General features: G+C 41.6%; 1 protein-coding gene across 1 annotated transcript in view; it reads right to left on the reverse strand.

Annotated features, from left to right (window-relative positions):
• The window catches only part of PHYHIPL (phytanoyl-CoA 2-hydroxylase interacting protein like), a 149,940-nt gene that overhangs the window by 22,629 nt on the left and 111,562 nt on the right, over positions 1-15,749 (reverse strand). The gene's annotated exons all lie outside the window — the stretch shown is intronic.

A 15,749-nucleotide genomic window follows, 5' to 3' on the forward strand; every position in this document is an offset into this window, starting at 1 on the left:
GGTGGTTATACCCCTGCGCGTATGTCTCCCACAAATTTTCTGACACTGAGAGAAATTGGTTGGTGTGGGATAAAGAAGCAGCAGCCATTAAATTAACTCTGTCAACCTGGCACCATTGGTTGGAGGGAGCAAAAATACCATTTGAAGTGTGGATGGACCACAAGAACTTGAAAGCCCTCTGCTCGCCCCGATGGTGGGGAGTGAAGCAGCTTAGATAAGTGGAGTTCTCAAAGTTTCAATTTACGCTCAAACACCTCCCTGGGACCTCGAATTTCCTGACAAATGCTTTATCCCGCCTCCCACAACATGAAATTCAACGGAAAGAGGTAGTAGACACTATGTTCGCACCAACACAGCTGGGAGCTGTAGTGACACGTCAGCAGGCACATAAGCTTTTGACAAACCCGCCTGACTCCTGGCTAGAGCCAATCAAGGAGGAACAAAAGAAAGAAGGAGATGGGTTCCCAAGATCCTCTGATGGAGGAGAAGGATGGGTGCTGGTACAGGAATGACAGACTATACATACCAGAAACCCTGCGGGGGAGGAGTTATAAAAAAATGTCATGCTGACAAATTGGTTGGTCATTTTGGGTTCATCAAGACATTAAACTTGGCCCAGAGACAATTTTGGTGGCCTGGAATGTGGAAGGACATTTCCCAGTATGTAATGTCTTGCCCAATATGCTTAATGCAACTGATTGAAACACCTTCTAGACCTTGGTCTACTATTTCTATGGACTATATTACAGACCTTCCCACCAGTAGGGGGGAAGACGGCGATCCTAGTAGTCGTGGACTTGTTTTCAAATCAAACCCACTTCGTACCATGCTCTAAGCTGCCTACAGCAAAAAAGCTAGCTGCCTTGTTTATGCAAAATGTGATGCGCCTGCACTCATTCCCGGATGAAGTAATTTCAGATAGAAGAAGTCAGTTTGTTGTCAAGTTTTGGAGGGAGCTTCTAAAAGTAACTGAGATTGAGCAAGGACTTTGCTCCTCCCACCACCTCAAGACAGATGGACAATCGGAACTAATAAGATCTTAGAACAATTCTTGAGGTGCTATATTAACCATCAGCAGGATGATTGGGTAGACTACCTGCCATAAGCAGAGTATTGCTACAATAATAGTATTCATAGCTCAACTGGCACGTCCCCCTTTCAAGTTACCCAAGGCTTCGAAAGCAAGCCAATACCTATACTAGAAAGTGGATCCCCAGGAGGGGATGGAGATTTGAGAGAGTGATGGACTAAATTAACTGATCGATAGAAGTTAGTGGAACAAACCCTGGAAAAAGCTAAACAAGACTATAAGAATCAGGTGGACAAGAAACACTCCACCCCTTGGGAGTTAAAACTGGGCAATACAGTGTAGGTATCAACTAAGAACCTTAGGGAGGAATAACCAAGCAAGAAGCTAGGTTGGAAATACTTAGGGCCCTTCAAAGTGTCCAGATTAACCAATGATGTAACTGTGGAACTCGACCTGCCTATGAACTTGATAAATGTGCATCCAGTGTTCCATTTCAGCCTTCTGAAATAGGACCCTGAGCTGAACAAGTGGCATCCAGAAACAGTGGCTCTCCCGCCTATCATGGTTGGGGGGGGGGACTTCATCATGAGGTTGAACAGGTATTGGACTCTAAGTGGAAGGGACGTACATTGTTTAACCAGTACAGTGGAAACAATTTGACAGAAGTCAAGCTGAATGGGTCAAAGCTACTGATGTTATAATAATAACGTAATTTCTTCTGTTTATCTAGCTATTCGTAAATCTTAAGTAATTGTTTAAACTACACCCTGTAATGTTGTAGATATTTAGACAAACTCTATAGACCTTACTATAACTTGTAATCTGTATTTTGCTACTAGCTTTGGTATTGCTGTATTGTTACTGTTGAAATAATTATTTATTTTTTAAAAAGCTACTGATGTTAATGCTGATAGACTAGTGGAAACATTCCCATAGAATTATCTGGACAAGCCAAGGAGGGGGAGTTTGACTTTTGGAGAGGCAGGATGTCAAGGTGGCCCCTGCCATACTTTGAAGGGTTTGGGGGGTTCACTGTTGGGCTGCAGGCCTGATCTCCTGTGCCCTGCTTTAAGAGTGCTCTTGAGCGCTACATGTCAGAGACACTGTGAGAAGGAACGTTATCAGTGGGAATGTTATCAACATTACCAGGGAGACACAGCCAGTTACTGGGGAGATGCAGCCGGTTGGCCGAAGAAGAGCAGCCTAGTCAAAACAACAACTTTGTTCGCTTTACCTTCTTCAGCTAATTAGAGCTTAGAGCGTAACTAAGGGGGGAGTAGAATGGGTTGGGCTTGAAGAGTTTAATGCTTAGCAGGTGGAGGGAACGGTTATTCCTGTCAATGAAATGTCTACTGTACTGAGCTCTTAGATTCTCAATAAATCTTTAACTCATGCATCCTTGGATTCGTGCAGTGAAGTTACATGAAATGTCTAAGCTGGCAGTCTCTGACACCTGGACCTTCAAAAGCCAATAGTGTAGCTATACTGCTTACAACCTCTCTCGGCTTTGATTTAGAAGCCTCCATTGCAGATCCTGCAGGTCGATTTCTCTTTGTTAAAGGCAGAATAGACGGACATATGATCACGGTGTCATTGTACGCTCCAAACTCTAGTCAAATTCAGTTCTTACATTTAATCTTAAAAAAAGGAAAGACTTTCAGGAAGTAAATGTTTTGGTTAGGGGAGATTTAAATTATATCTTGGATAAAGCTTTAGATAAGTTGAATTACAAATCTTGAAGTAACAACCAGTTATCTACTCAGACTCAGTTATCAGAATTATTAGAAAACATTTCCCTTTGTAATGTTTGATGTCACTTCCACCCAAGGGAGCGTGATTTTACTTACTACTTTGCAAGGTTTAATTCCCTATACCAGTATTTATTTTATTTTGGCTTCTTGGTCTTTGTTAGATCATATCTCTTAATCAGAGATTGGAATTAAAATGTGGACAGATCATGCTTTTGTAGCCTGTAAAGTACAGTCTTTCAAACAAACTATGTGAGAACCACAATGGGTCCTGAACAAATCCGTATTGTTTAAGGAAACAGTAAGAAATGAAATAAGTTCAGACATTAACACTACTTTGAAGACCACAGAAATAGTGAAGTTCCTCTTCTAACAGTTTGGGATGCCTTCAAAGCAGTTATGAGAGGAAAAGTCATAGCCAACACCTCCCACCTTAAAAAGGAAAAAGTCAAAAGAAAGAATTATTAGATAAAGTAAAAGATTTAGAAGCCCTACATAAGGCAAAATGCAGTAAGAAAATTTATAAAATATTACTTACTACTAGGAAAACCTATGCAATGCTGGAGAACGAAAATATTCAAAAGCATCTGTTACATTTTAAAGCAAAAATTCTGGGTAAATTCTCCAAAAACACTTAAAATTCTTTCTTGGAGGGTAAAACAACGTAACTCAAACAGAAAAGTTTGTGGTATTAGAGATGCTCAGGATAAGATAAAAGTACTATCCAAAGATATTGCTACAGTATTTGCTAAATTTTATGAAGATCTATATTACTCCAAGAATCCAAACTCAAAATTGTTTCCAATTATTTAGAATCATATAAACCTTATAAAACTCTATCAATTCAGCAGAGGAAATATCTCGACAACAAAATCTCCCCTTAGGAAGTGCAAGAAGTGATTAAGCAGTTAAAAGGGAATTCCTCTCTAGGAAATGATGGATTTCCAAATGAATATTATAAAGTATTCTCTAAAGACCTAGTGGAAACCTTGAACCATTGTTTCAAATTATAGTCTTGAAACTGGAGAATTGCCACATACTTGGTCTTAGTTCATAATGGTAGTAATCCCTAAAGAGCAAAAGGATCAGTTGAATCCAGCCTCTTATCGGCCCATTGCTCTATTGAATACAGATGCAAAAATATTTACAAAGTACTAACAAATCATTTGCAGGGTATGACTTCCGGTCTGGAGAAAATGGAGATCTGACGTTGTTCAGTCAAGCTGGGCAATCGGGGGCTCTGTTTTTAGGCGGGTCAGTCACACAGATACCTGCCACCACTCTTCTTCAGGTAGAAGAAGAGCTGGGATGCTACAAGTCCTGGAGAGTGGGTCACCTCGATGTGGGGGGAGTTCTGAATAAAGGACTCTCACCACGTCTTGAGGTCTGCTCTGAGACGGGGGAGCTTCAATCACTGCAGAGCCTTTTTTGAGCCAAGATCTGGCATAAGATCTTCATAATCCAGGTTTCTTTAAAAGAATTTGAACTACTTTGATTGTAAGAAGCAGCACTGAAACCCACAAAGAGCAAAGCAAGGTAAAGATGACTGTCTGATTTTTGGAATAAAATGAACAAGAAAGAACATTAAAAAGTGGAAGTAACTTACTGATATCACTGTAATTGCATGCTTGAAGAATTATATGGAGAAAGAGTGAAGATTTTGCATGGAATTGGAGATTTTGAAGAGGAAAACAAGATGGTTTATGCATGCCTGTGGTTTTTGAGTGCCGATAAGAACTGAGCTGGGAGGGGCACTGTGGAGAGAGCAACTAGAAGATATCAAGAGACTGAGAAAACCACAGAGAAACGTGAGCTAGGGCCTAGAGAGGATTTGGAGGCCTGATGTAAACAGGAAGTGAATAGCAGTCATTTTAGGAGTGGAAAAGAAGAACCATAGAGAACTACCATAGATGTATTGTCGAAGGCTTTCACGGCCGGAGAACGATGGTTGTTGTGGGTTTTCCGGGCTGTATTGCTGTGGTCTTGGCATTGTAGTTCCTGACGTTTCGCCAGCAGCTGTGGCTGGCATCTTCAGAGGTGTAGCACCAAAAGACAGAGATCTCTCAGTGACACTGAGAGATCTCTGTCTTTTGGTGCTATACCTCTGAAGATGCCAGCCACAGCTGCTGGCGAAGCATCAGGAACTACAATGCCAAGACCACGGCAATACAGCCCAGAAAACCCACAACAACCAACTAGCATAGAGTTTTCATGTCGGACATTTTGGGAAGGTATTTTTGAACTTTAGTAAAAGAAAAGAAAAGGAAATAAATTAAAATTAAAAAACGGTGGTGATTTAATTGGCAAGTTAATAACTGACTGAATTTTTATAAAAATGAAAGGATTGGTGTTGCTGATTAACTCGCTTTAACAACGGAACTCAGAAGTAGGACAGCGACTTGGAGTGGATCCAAGCCTAGTCCAAGAATGGTAAAAAAATTAGATAAAGACAAACAGGAGTGGCAGGCAGCTATGGAAGTTTTGGAAAAAAGAATGTTAGAAGGCATGCAAAAAATGGAGGAAACTCAAACTGAAAAAATAATTAAAAGCATGAAAGAACTGGTGCAAGCAGAGATGATTGAAGTAAGAAAGGAGCTGGGTGAAATGAAAAAAGAACTACAGGTGACAATGCAGAAAATACAAGAAGTGGAACAAAAGACCATGAATCTGAGTGGTGAGAATCAGAAGTTTCAAGAGCATATGATATTGATGGAATGCAAAGCAACAGAAACCCATTTGAGATTGAGAGGCGTGCCAGAATCTTTAAAGGAAAATGTACAAGAACAAACTCTGAAAGCTTTGGCAAAGCTTTTAGGAAAACAGCCAGATGAAATAGAAGACAAATCTGACCTTATTTACAGAGTGAACTCTGCATATGCTCAACAAAAAAGTTTGCTAAGAGATATAATTATACAATTGTCAACCAAGAAGCTTAGAGAAGAGATTTTGAGGGAACACTATAAAGACCCACTGGAAATTGAAGGTAAAAAAATTAGAATTATGAAAGAACTTCCCAGGAAAGTACTTCAAGATAGAAAGAAATACAATTGACAGAGAAATTGAGATCAAAGAGCATCAGGTACAGATGGGAACTTCCAGAAGGTTTGAGCTTCAACTTCCAGGCTATGAAAGTTAACATCAAGACAAAGGAGCAGATGATTAGGTTTTTGTTTGACAATCAAAAAGACTTTGGGGGATTTGGTAAAGAGTAAACCACTATGGAATACAAATTAATTTCTTGGAATGTGAATGGTCTTAATTCACCCCAGAAGCGTAAATCAGTTTTTCATTGGCTAAGAAAACAAAAATGTAATATAATTTGTTTGCAAGAAACTCATATTAAAAAACAGGACTTTAGGTTTTTAAAAAATGTTTTTTTAGGAGAAGAATTTTTTTCATCAGCAAAACAAAAGAAGAGAGGAATTGTGATTTATGTAAAGAAAGAACTGGAACTCAAAATGGCTTTTAGAGATAAGGAAGGAAGATTTTTAGCAGTTGAAATTATGTTGAATTTTAAAAAGACTTTGGTTTTGGGCATCTATGCACCCAATGGTGCCAAAGATGCTTATTTTAAGGAAATAAATCAGAACTTAGACAAAGTGATTTATGACCAGATAATGTTGTTGGGAGACTTTAATGGGACTGTTATTTTGCAATTAGATAAAGCGTCGAAAAGGATTCAAAGTAAAGAAGGGAAATTACCAAGATCTTTTTTTGATTTAGTGAAACAAGACAATTTAGAAGATGTTTGGAGGAAATGGAACCCTAAAATAAAAGATTTTACTTTTTACTCAGCAAGACATCAATCCTTCTCAAGGATAGATATGATCTGGTCAACAAAAGACATTAATCTATTAACTAAAAAAAATGAAATTATGCCCAGAGTGAGTTCTGAACATAATCCGTTAAGGGTGGAAGGGTTCAATGGGTTATAAGAAACCTAGATGGAGATAGGCAGCCCAATCCCAAGAGGGGTGGGGAAAGTGAATAGGAACCAAACTAAGGCTTGCGACGGCATATCTGGTCCTTGTGCCCGCGTAAGTGGCCCTCCGCCCGCGCTGGGATGCAGCGCTGGCCCGCCGGCGGGCCGGCACTGGCGCAAGCCTCAGGCAGCCAGGCGGAGGCGGAGGAGCGGCGTAGAGCCCCGCGCCAGCGTGGGGGGAGGCGGGGAGGAGGGTGGGGCCAGAGTTAGTCTGCTCCCTAAGCCTCTCCAGAAGCGGGAATGCCCACAGCGACGCAAAAACGCTATGCCACGGAAGAAGGCGTAGCCCATAGGCGCCCATGGAACGGCGAAAAACCGGCCCCCTCTCCGAGCGCCCAGCCCCGCCCCCGTGGCCCGAAGGAGCATAGGATGAGAACTATCCTGGGGACCAATCAGCATGCGCGCCCGGCGTGGACGAGCCCCCCTCTCCGCCCCCAATCATCTGCAACCGCGCCCTACAAAACATCTGGCCAGCGCCAGCCAAACCCCTCAGGTAAGTGAGCACTTGGCCGGAGGCTCTGTCCCTCTGTCCATGTGCTGCATGGCGTTGTCCCTTTTAACACCAAACGTGGGTGAGGGCATTCACGGTGGCAGGCACGGAATGCACTCGGGGGACTTTGTGAAAAAGTGGGGGAACTTCCCGTAAAAGGGAAGAAGTGCAAATGTCTGGCTAACTCCTTTTGTACCCTGGCAGGAAGAATGACCCAACATCTAACTGGACTCATGCAAGCTAGTTGCTTCTAACTAAGCACAAACAAATTAACCCTTCCGTGACAGAAGGGAATGACACTTGGCCAACTAACTGCAGCCTCTCCTGTTTCCTTGCAGGTACCCTGACTCTGGAGTTCCTGCCTGGTGATGAGTGACGGAGCGCTGACAGGTGAGGAGGAGGTAGGGGAGGGGGGGCCGTTCCGCAGATTAGTGCAAACCGCCCATTCACCTGAACCCACCTGCTCACTTGCCGCTTTGGGTGAGGCCCAGCAGGGGTGGGGGGGCGACCATGGCCACCCCTGGCCGCCGCAGAGGCAGGCACCCCGAAAACCACATAGGACCAGGTGTTTGTAATGACCAGCTCATTCCCTCCCGTAAAGGTAAAGGCTTGCCAAGGCCGAGTGCATCCTCGCCAGACTGCCGTGCATCAGCTAGTCGCTGCTGCCCTCGTCTATGTGCATCCTCCCAGATGGCGGAGTGTGGGGCTTGCCTCGCCAGTGGAACGAGGCAAAGCCCACATGTGTCTTTTTCTCCCACAGGCACGTCCAGGGCATGGCTGCTCTCCCACGCCCCGCCCTCCCCAAACATCTCTGACGGATGGTTGGCTGCAGCCCAGGAAGCAGTTTCACGCCCGGCCTGCATCCCAGCCCCGCCCCTCCGAGCGGGAAGGAGGGCTGTGTGGAATGCTCCGGCTCCCTTGCTAGCCTAAAAACAAGCCCGCTTTTTCCAGTGCAATAAAACGACTTGTAAAACAACTACCTTCTGTGTCTGCGAGCCTGACTTCGTCCTCTGCTCCTCCCCCAACACTCCCGTCACATATCTCCACCTGCACATTGCCACAAATGTATCTGACAGACCCTGTTCTGCCTCCCTGCCCCCTCCCTCCTCTTACGGTAATGCCCCCTCCCTCCTTCCTCCTCCCTCCTCCCCTCCCCCCTCCTCTTCTATATTTGACTGGTTTCTGTACCATGCATCTGCCGAAGAGAACTTGATTCTCGAAAGCTTATGCTACAATAAAATTGGTTAGTCTTAAAGGTGCTACAGGACTCTTTTTGATTTTGCTACCACAGACTAACACAGCTAACTCCTCTGCATCTATGGTCAGGTAGAGGGTTGGGGCAGGGCATGTCAGCGGGGAGGGGGGAGCCACCGAGGGTGCTCAATCCCTGGTAGGGCGAGCAGCTGGCACCTGATAAGCCAGGGCGAGGGTGGCTGGGGGTGCTGTTGCAAGGGGGCAGGAGATGGCAGGGGAAACGGTCCACTCACTGGAACCCTAGCCCCATCAGCAAAGAAACTAGGGTAGTGGCAGGCAGATGCCATATCCCGGGCAGGAGGTCCCGCACGCCGTAGGAGGGTCGTTCCCATTGCAGCCGCAGCCACAGCAACACAGTCCCATGAGCGGCCACCTCCCAGAGTGGGTCCGGCCCCTCGGGTGCCTGCGGCAGCCCCATTGTTCATTACAACACCCTCCGTCCCGCGGCGTCCCGCCTTGCATCCAATCCTGCAGGGCAGTTGCCAGCCTCCCACGCCAACATGGCGTGGTTGTTGGGAGGGGTGGGGTGTGTCCGATGCTGTGCGTGGCTCCGCCCTGGCCCGGCACCGTCTCCTGCTTTCAGCATCTGTGGAGGGGCAGCTGCTTCTGACCATGCACTCACACAGGCGCCGGACGGCACAGGGGGCGAGCGGGGGGAGCTGACGAGGCAGCGCCCAGGCCATCGACAGGCCCCTGGCTGCTTGTCCTTCCAAATGGTCTCTCCCCAGCCGTGCCTCCCCATGGTCCCTCGACACCCTACCCCTCCTACACGCCTCCCCTTCCTCACATCTGCTGGGGGAGGTGGGATGGTATAATAATAAAGACTGATTTCTTTGCAACGGGTGTCTGTGGTCTTTGCCTTGGGATGGGGACAGGGGTGGGCCCGCTGTGTCTGCCTCTTGGTGGCAGCCTCAGGCCAACCCTCCCCTTTGGCGCCACTTGGTGGCTGTTCCCTGCTGCCAGGACTGGCTGCTGCCCTGGATTCCTCATGGCAGGGCGCCTGCCAGTCCCATGCCAACATCTCTGGACGTGGCCGTCAAAGACTTGGCACTGCATTGGGCAAACAGGGGAGAGGCTCCTCAGACCACGCCCACCCCTCTCCTTCCCAACTGTGAGCCCCACCCAATGCATGAGTCGGGGCGGTCTGCCGGCATGGGCGTGGTTTGCCTGTTGCTCTGGGGCCTGGCCAGGGTCGCGTGCTGCCCATTGGCTGAGCCTATCCTGGCCCCTCCCCCTGCTGCTTGTTGGGAACAGCGCCCTTTGGCTGCACCCGGCTGTGGCCACGCATCAGGCCCACCCACAACGCTTTCTGGTTCTCCCAATTTGCATCTCTGCGCCGCTGCCAGAGCCGGCGCCACTGCACTTTGCTGGCACAGGATATGGCCTGGCGGCACCGCTGCTCCACCTGTGCAGCCACATCGGCGTTGGGGCCAGCCATAGGATTGCGCAGTAAATGAAAATTTATTTCAGAAGCGAATTAATGTGGACTATATTCAGAAGGAAACCAATTTCTTTTTTCAATTTAACATTGGTAAAGAGGTATCTATAAAAACAGTATGGGATGCTTACAAAGCGGTGATCAGGGGTAACCTGATTATGTTAAACAACGAAGAAAAGAAAACCAGAGAAAAGAAATTTCAAGAAATCCAGGAGAAAATAGCCAAGAAGGAACAAAAATTAAGGAAGAGCCCAGGAAAAAAGAAAATTACACGGGAAATTAAAATTTTGCAGGAACAACTGAGTGGATTTGCAAACAAGGAACTAGAATGGAATTTTAAAAAATTGCAGCAAAAATCTTTTGAAGAGGCTAATAAGCCAGGGAAATTTTTAGCCTGGCAACTGAAGAAAAGAAGAGAGAAAAAATTGACAGAATTTTGGAGAAAGGGAAAGAAGTGATAGACCATCAAGGAATAAAAAGAGCTTTCTACAAGTATTATGCTAAACTATTTCAGAAAAAGTTGATTGACAAAGAAGATATAGATCGCTATTTGGATAAGGTTAAGTTACCTGAGATTTCAGATTATATGAAGAAAGCCTTGAATATTCTAATTACAGAGGAGGAAATCTCAAATTCTATTGACTCAATGAAACAGGGTAAGGTGCCAGGCCCAGATGGGATTTCAGCTAAATTTTACAAAGTTCTGAAAAAGGACTTGGTGCTGGTCCTAAAAGTTTTGATGAATGCTATTATGAAGAAAATGGAAATACCAAATTCATGGAATGAAGCCAATATTTCGTTGATTCCCAAAGAGGTACAAGACTTAACTGATGTTAAAAACTATAGATCTCTCTTAAATAATGACTACAAGATTTTTGCAAGAGTTCTGGCTGAAAGATTGAAGGTATTTTTAATGGAATTTATTGGAGAAGAACAAGCAGGTTTTTTGCCTAGCAGACAAATAAAAGACAATTTGAGAGCTGTAATCGATGCAATAGAGTACTATGATAAACACCCTGAGAAAGAGGTGGGTTTTTTCTTTGCAGATGCAGAGAAAGCCTTTGACAATTTGAATTGGGATTTTATGTTTTCAATAATGGAAAAAATGAATTTTGGGGAAGGATTTATAAAAGCCATAAAGGCAGTATACCGAGACCAGCAAGCGGCACTGTGTGTGAATAATGATTTGACTGACAAACTTAAAGTTAGAAAAGGTACAAGGCAAGGATGTCCACTCTCCCCCTTGTTGTTTATCCTGGTTTTAGAAATCTTGTTAAGGCAAATAAGAGAAGATCAAAGTATCAAGGGTATAAGATTGAAAGGTTTTTCCTATAAGTTTAGGGCATTTGCAGATGATGTGGTGTTCATCTTGGAAGATCCGGTTCAGACACTTCCATTGCTATTGAACAAGATCAAGGAGTTTGGAGATTTGGCAGGATTTTATATTAACAAATCAAAGTCCAAACTGTTATGTAAAAATATGACTAAAGCAAAGCAGGAGGAGTTAATGAGACTTACTGAGTGTGAAGTGGTCAAAAAAACAAAATACCTGGGAATTAAGTTAACAATGAAAAATATAGATTTATATAAGAACAACTATGAAAAACTGTGGCTACAATTGGGAAAAGATATGATGAAATGGAATAAATTGAACTTGTCATTGATGGGTTGTATATCTGTGATGAAAAAGAATGTATTACCAAGGGTAATGTTTTTATTGCAAACAATCCCAATGGTTAAAGAGGTGAACCAATTTGATAAGTAGCAAAGGAAATTGTTAAATTTTGTTTGGGCAGGCAAAAAACCAAGTGTTAAGATGAAGGTATTGTGTGATGCAAAAGAAAGAGGTGGTTTGCAAATGCCAAATTTGAGATTATATCTTAAAAGGACCTGGGCGCATCTTAATTTGGCTGCAAAACTTAAAAATGATGCACTGTTTTGGAAAATAGTGTCAAGTGGTCTCTCTCTGGAAGGTCCCAAACTCACTTGTGAAATCCCCGCAAAGACTTGGGAAGATCACTTTTATGCACTATACACAGCCGAGACATCTCAGATGCAGTGCCCTGCAACTAATATTGACATGCTTCCATCATGGCTACCAGTTACAACCACAGAAGTTAAGAGACTTATATCTCAGTTAAAGCCAGGGAAGGCTCCCAGAAGTGACCTGATCCCGCCTGAATTAATAAAATCAGATTATATCATGAAGCGATCTGTTTGACATGGCTAAGAGATTGGGTAAACCTAACTAATCATAAGTTGCTAACTTTGGAAGGGCATAACAATATTTTTGGTTGGCATGCTTATTTATGGTATGACAAATATAAAATGGATGGTATGTTTTTACATCATTATATAAGAAAAAGTATTTTCTCTGTATGACTGAAGTACAAAGAATTTTTGGAAGAAAGAAGACCTTTATGGATTGTTCCTGCAGAAGTCATAAAACCGCATTAGGAATATCAAGGGAAGGAATGGCTAATTTATAAAGACTTGTTGTTAATGCATGGAGATATAGTTAAAATGAAGAAAGAAGAGGACTTAACTTTTAAATATGGATGGCTACAATACCGACAAAGACTTGTATGAGTCAGATAAAAAGAAATTTGGTTTTAGAAAGGAAAATTCAGAAATGGAAAAACTTTTATTAGGAGATGATAGAAAAATGATTTCGAAATTTTATAAACTATTATTGAAATGGTATACAGAAGATGAAGTGGTTAAGGTTCAAATGGTGAAATGGGCATTGAATTTTAATAAAGAGATTACAATGGAATCAAGGGAGTATTTATGGAAAAATGCCCTGAGAATATCTACGTGTATCAATTTGAAAGAAAATTGTTATAAAATTATGTATAGATGGTATTTAATGTCGAAAAAAATAGCAAACATGAGTAATGTAATGTCAAATAAATCTTGGAAATGTCAGGAACACGAAGGTTCCTTTTACCATATGTGGTGGACTTGTGATAAGGCAAAACAATTTTGGTCTTCTATTCACGCTGAAATATTGAAAATTTTGAAATGTAACTTGCAGAAAAATCCTGAAATGTTTTTGTTAGGACTTAATATAGAAACTATAAATGTGAGGGATAGAACATTATTATGGTATATGATTATAGCGGCAAGATTGCTGTATGCACAACATTGGAAGCAAGACAAGATACCAGAAGTTGATGAGTGGATACAAAAACTTTTGTATATGGTGGAAATGGACAAATTAACTAGAAAGCTAAAAGAACAAAGTTCAAATGATTTTCTGACGGATTGGAGAAAACTGAAAGACTATCTGGAAAAGAATTGGGATGTAAAAGATCAATTGTGGTCTATGGATAATTTTTGATGAGTATCATGTAATTTGTAGAATTTAGTATTGATTGTAACTTTACCTTTGAAGATTATGGAAAGTAATAGAATTAGAGGGAACAATGTATGAATTATAGGGTATAAGTGCTGTTGGAGGTCTGACAGGGGGGAGGGGAAGGGAGGGTTGGGGATAAATTTGTACTTAGTAGGAGAAAGAAATAATGAAGTGTATATGTTTTTTCTTATGTTTGTTCTCAACCTATCCAATAAAATGTTTCTTTTAAAAAAAATCGTTTGCAGGCTATTATCTCTTCCTATACAGACATAGATCAAACAGGGTTTATTCCGGTTAGGAGTCTTGCAAACAACATACGTCGTACTTTAAATGTTATTCATTATGGAAAATTAAATACAATTCAATCAGTCATCCTTTCGGCTGATACTGAAAATGCGTTAGATATGTTAGAAACCTCATATTCGTCTATGCTATTGCAAGCAATGGTTTTTGGCCAGCTTTTAAAAAACGCAATTAGAGCCATCTATAGTAGTTCAGAGGCACAAGTTCGAGTTAACAATATCACTTCATATAAATTTACTATTACCAGGGGTACTAGGCATGGCGCCCCTCTTTCGTCCTTATTATTGCAGTTATGGAACCGCTAGCCGAAATGTTTCGAGATAAGTTAATATGTGGAATTAAAATAGGAAACGCAGAGCAAAAGTAAGTTTATATGCTGATGACTTAGTTGTTTACTTAACAGACCCTCTGAACTCTTTACCAAGACCCCAACTTCTATTCTTCAAATTCAGTCAGATCTCAGGATTATGTGTAAGCTCTCTAAAATCTGAGGTATTTCCTGTTTCTTTGAACGCAGCTAATTTAGATACTATACACAGTAATTTTCCCTTATAAATTGGTTACAAATTCATGGAGACATTTAGGTGTTATTGAAAAAATTAAGACACAATTAAAATCATGGAACGCTAAAATACTTTCCTGTCCAGACTGTTTAAATTTGATTAAAAATTATCTATTTCCAAAATTTTTGTTTATTTTTGAATCTTTACAAATTAAAATTCCACTTTCATTACTGGTTAAATGGCAGCGTATATTAAATGATTTTATCTAGGCCTATAAGTGCCCAAGATTTTCATTGACAATTGTATATAAAACTAACAGTAAAGGAGGCCTAGGAGTTCCTAATCTTAAATTATATTATGAAGCCAATTCACTAGCAAATATGGTAAGGTTGCTCTCTGGTAATCTACAAGTGACTTGGGTGAGAATAGAGAATACAAATATTTTTTCTTAGTCCCTAATTGACATGCTTTGGCGAAGATCTAAATTTAGACCTCAACATGTTAATTATAATCCTTTTGCAGATTCTTTTATTGAAATTTGGGATGAACAAAGATTGAAATTAGCACAAGAAATTTCCCCATGTTCATCTTTTTAAAACTAAGTGTGGTTTCTGCCCGGTTCTGAATACAAATTTTTTCAGCTATGATGAGAAATGGGCTTGTATAGAGTTTTGGATATTGTTAAAGCTGGGAAATTACAGGATAAGTAATACTGGGACAAAAGGTTATCCAATACCTTGGTTATATTATGCACAGCTTAAGCATTTGTTTAATTCTCTGAACCAAATAAAATCTCTTGGTAGGCCCTTGACAGATTTTGAAGCACTCATCAAAACTATTTCATCAAAACTCACACGATTGGTATCTAAGATTTATAAGATTTTACTCTGTATTGATTGTATTTATTTGACAAAATATCGAATTCAATGGCAAAAAGACTGAAAATAGGGTCAACGTAGATGACTGGGACTTTATTTGGACTTCCTCGGTGTTTAACTCTAATATCATAAATGTCCATTTTCAGTTGACTAAAATTCTAACTCTGATATCTACCTCCAGTTAGGATAAAATTGATAGCTGGTTCTTCTGCTGCCAAATACTGGAAGGGTTGTGGCCAACGTGCAGATTTTATACATTGCTGGTGGCATTGCAATTTCATTCAGAATTATTGGGAGAAAATAAATACAACAGATTTATAAAATAACAGGTTATAAAGTTCCTTTTCTTCCTGAGGTGGCTTTGTTAAACTTCAGGTTAGTAGGTACTCCTAACCAACATGTATTAAAGTTAGTTACTATTTTACTATCAATAGCAAAATCCATGCTTGCTTTTTGTTGGAAAAGTAAACAGCATCCCTCAGTCAAACTTTGGCAAACTAGATTATGGGATTATTTTATTTTAGGGAAACTGTCAGACAAAATACGGTGTGCTATGTGTAGCAATTATAAATCTAAATTTGCAGAAACATGGCACCCTTTAATAAGCTATGTGATAGAAGCTGACCTTCTCCCCAAAGAGCCAGTTTTTCAAGATATGATATATTTTTAGAGTTATTACTTATTACTATTGATGTGGTTATGTTGGGTTGTGTCATTGGTTGTATTTTGGATATTCTTTTTTGTTAACTTTGGGTTGTGGTT

This window comes from Eublepharis macularius, chromosome 17 (assembly GCF_028583425.1).
Source record: "Eublepharis macularius isolate TG4126 chromosome 17, MPM_Emac_v1.0, whole genome shotgun sequence".
Lineage (NCBI taxonomy): Eukaryota > Metazoa > Chordata > Lepidosauria > Squamata > Eublepharidae > Eublepharis > Eublepharis macularius.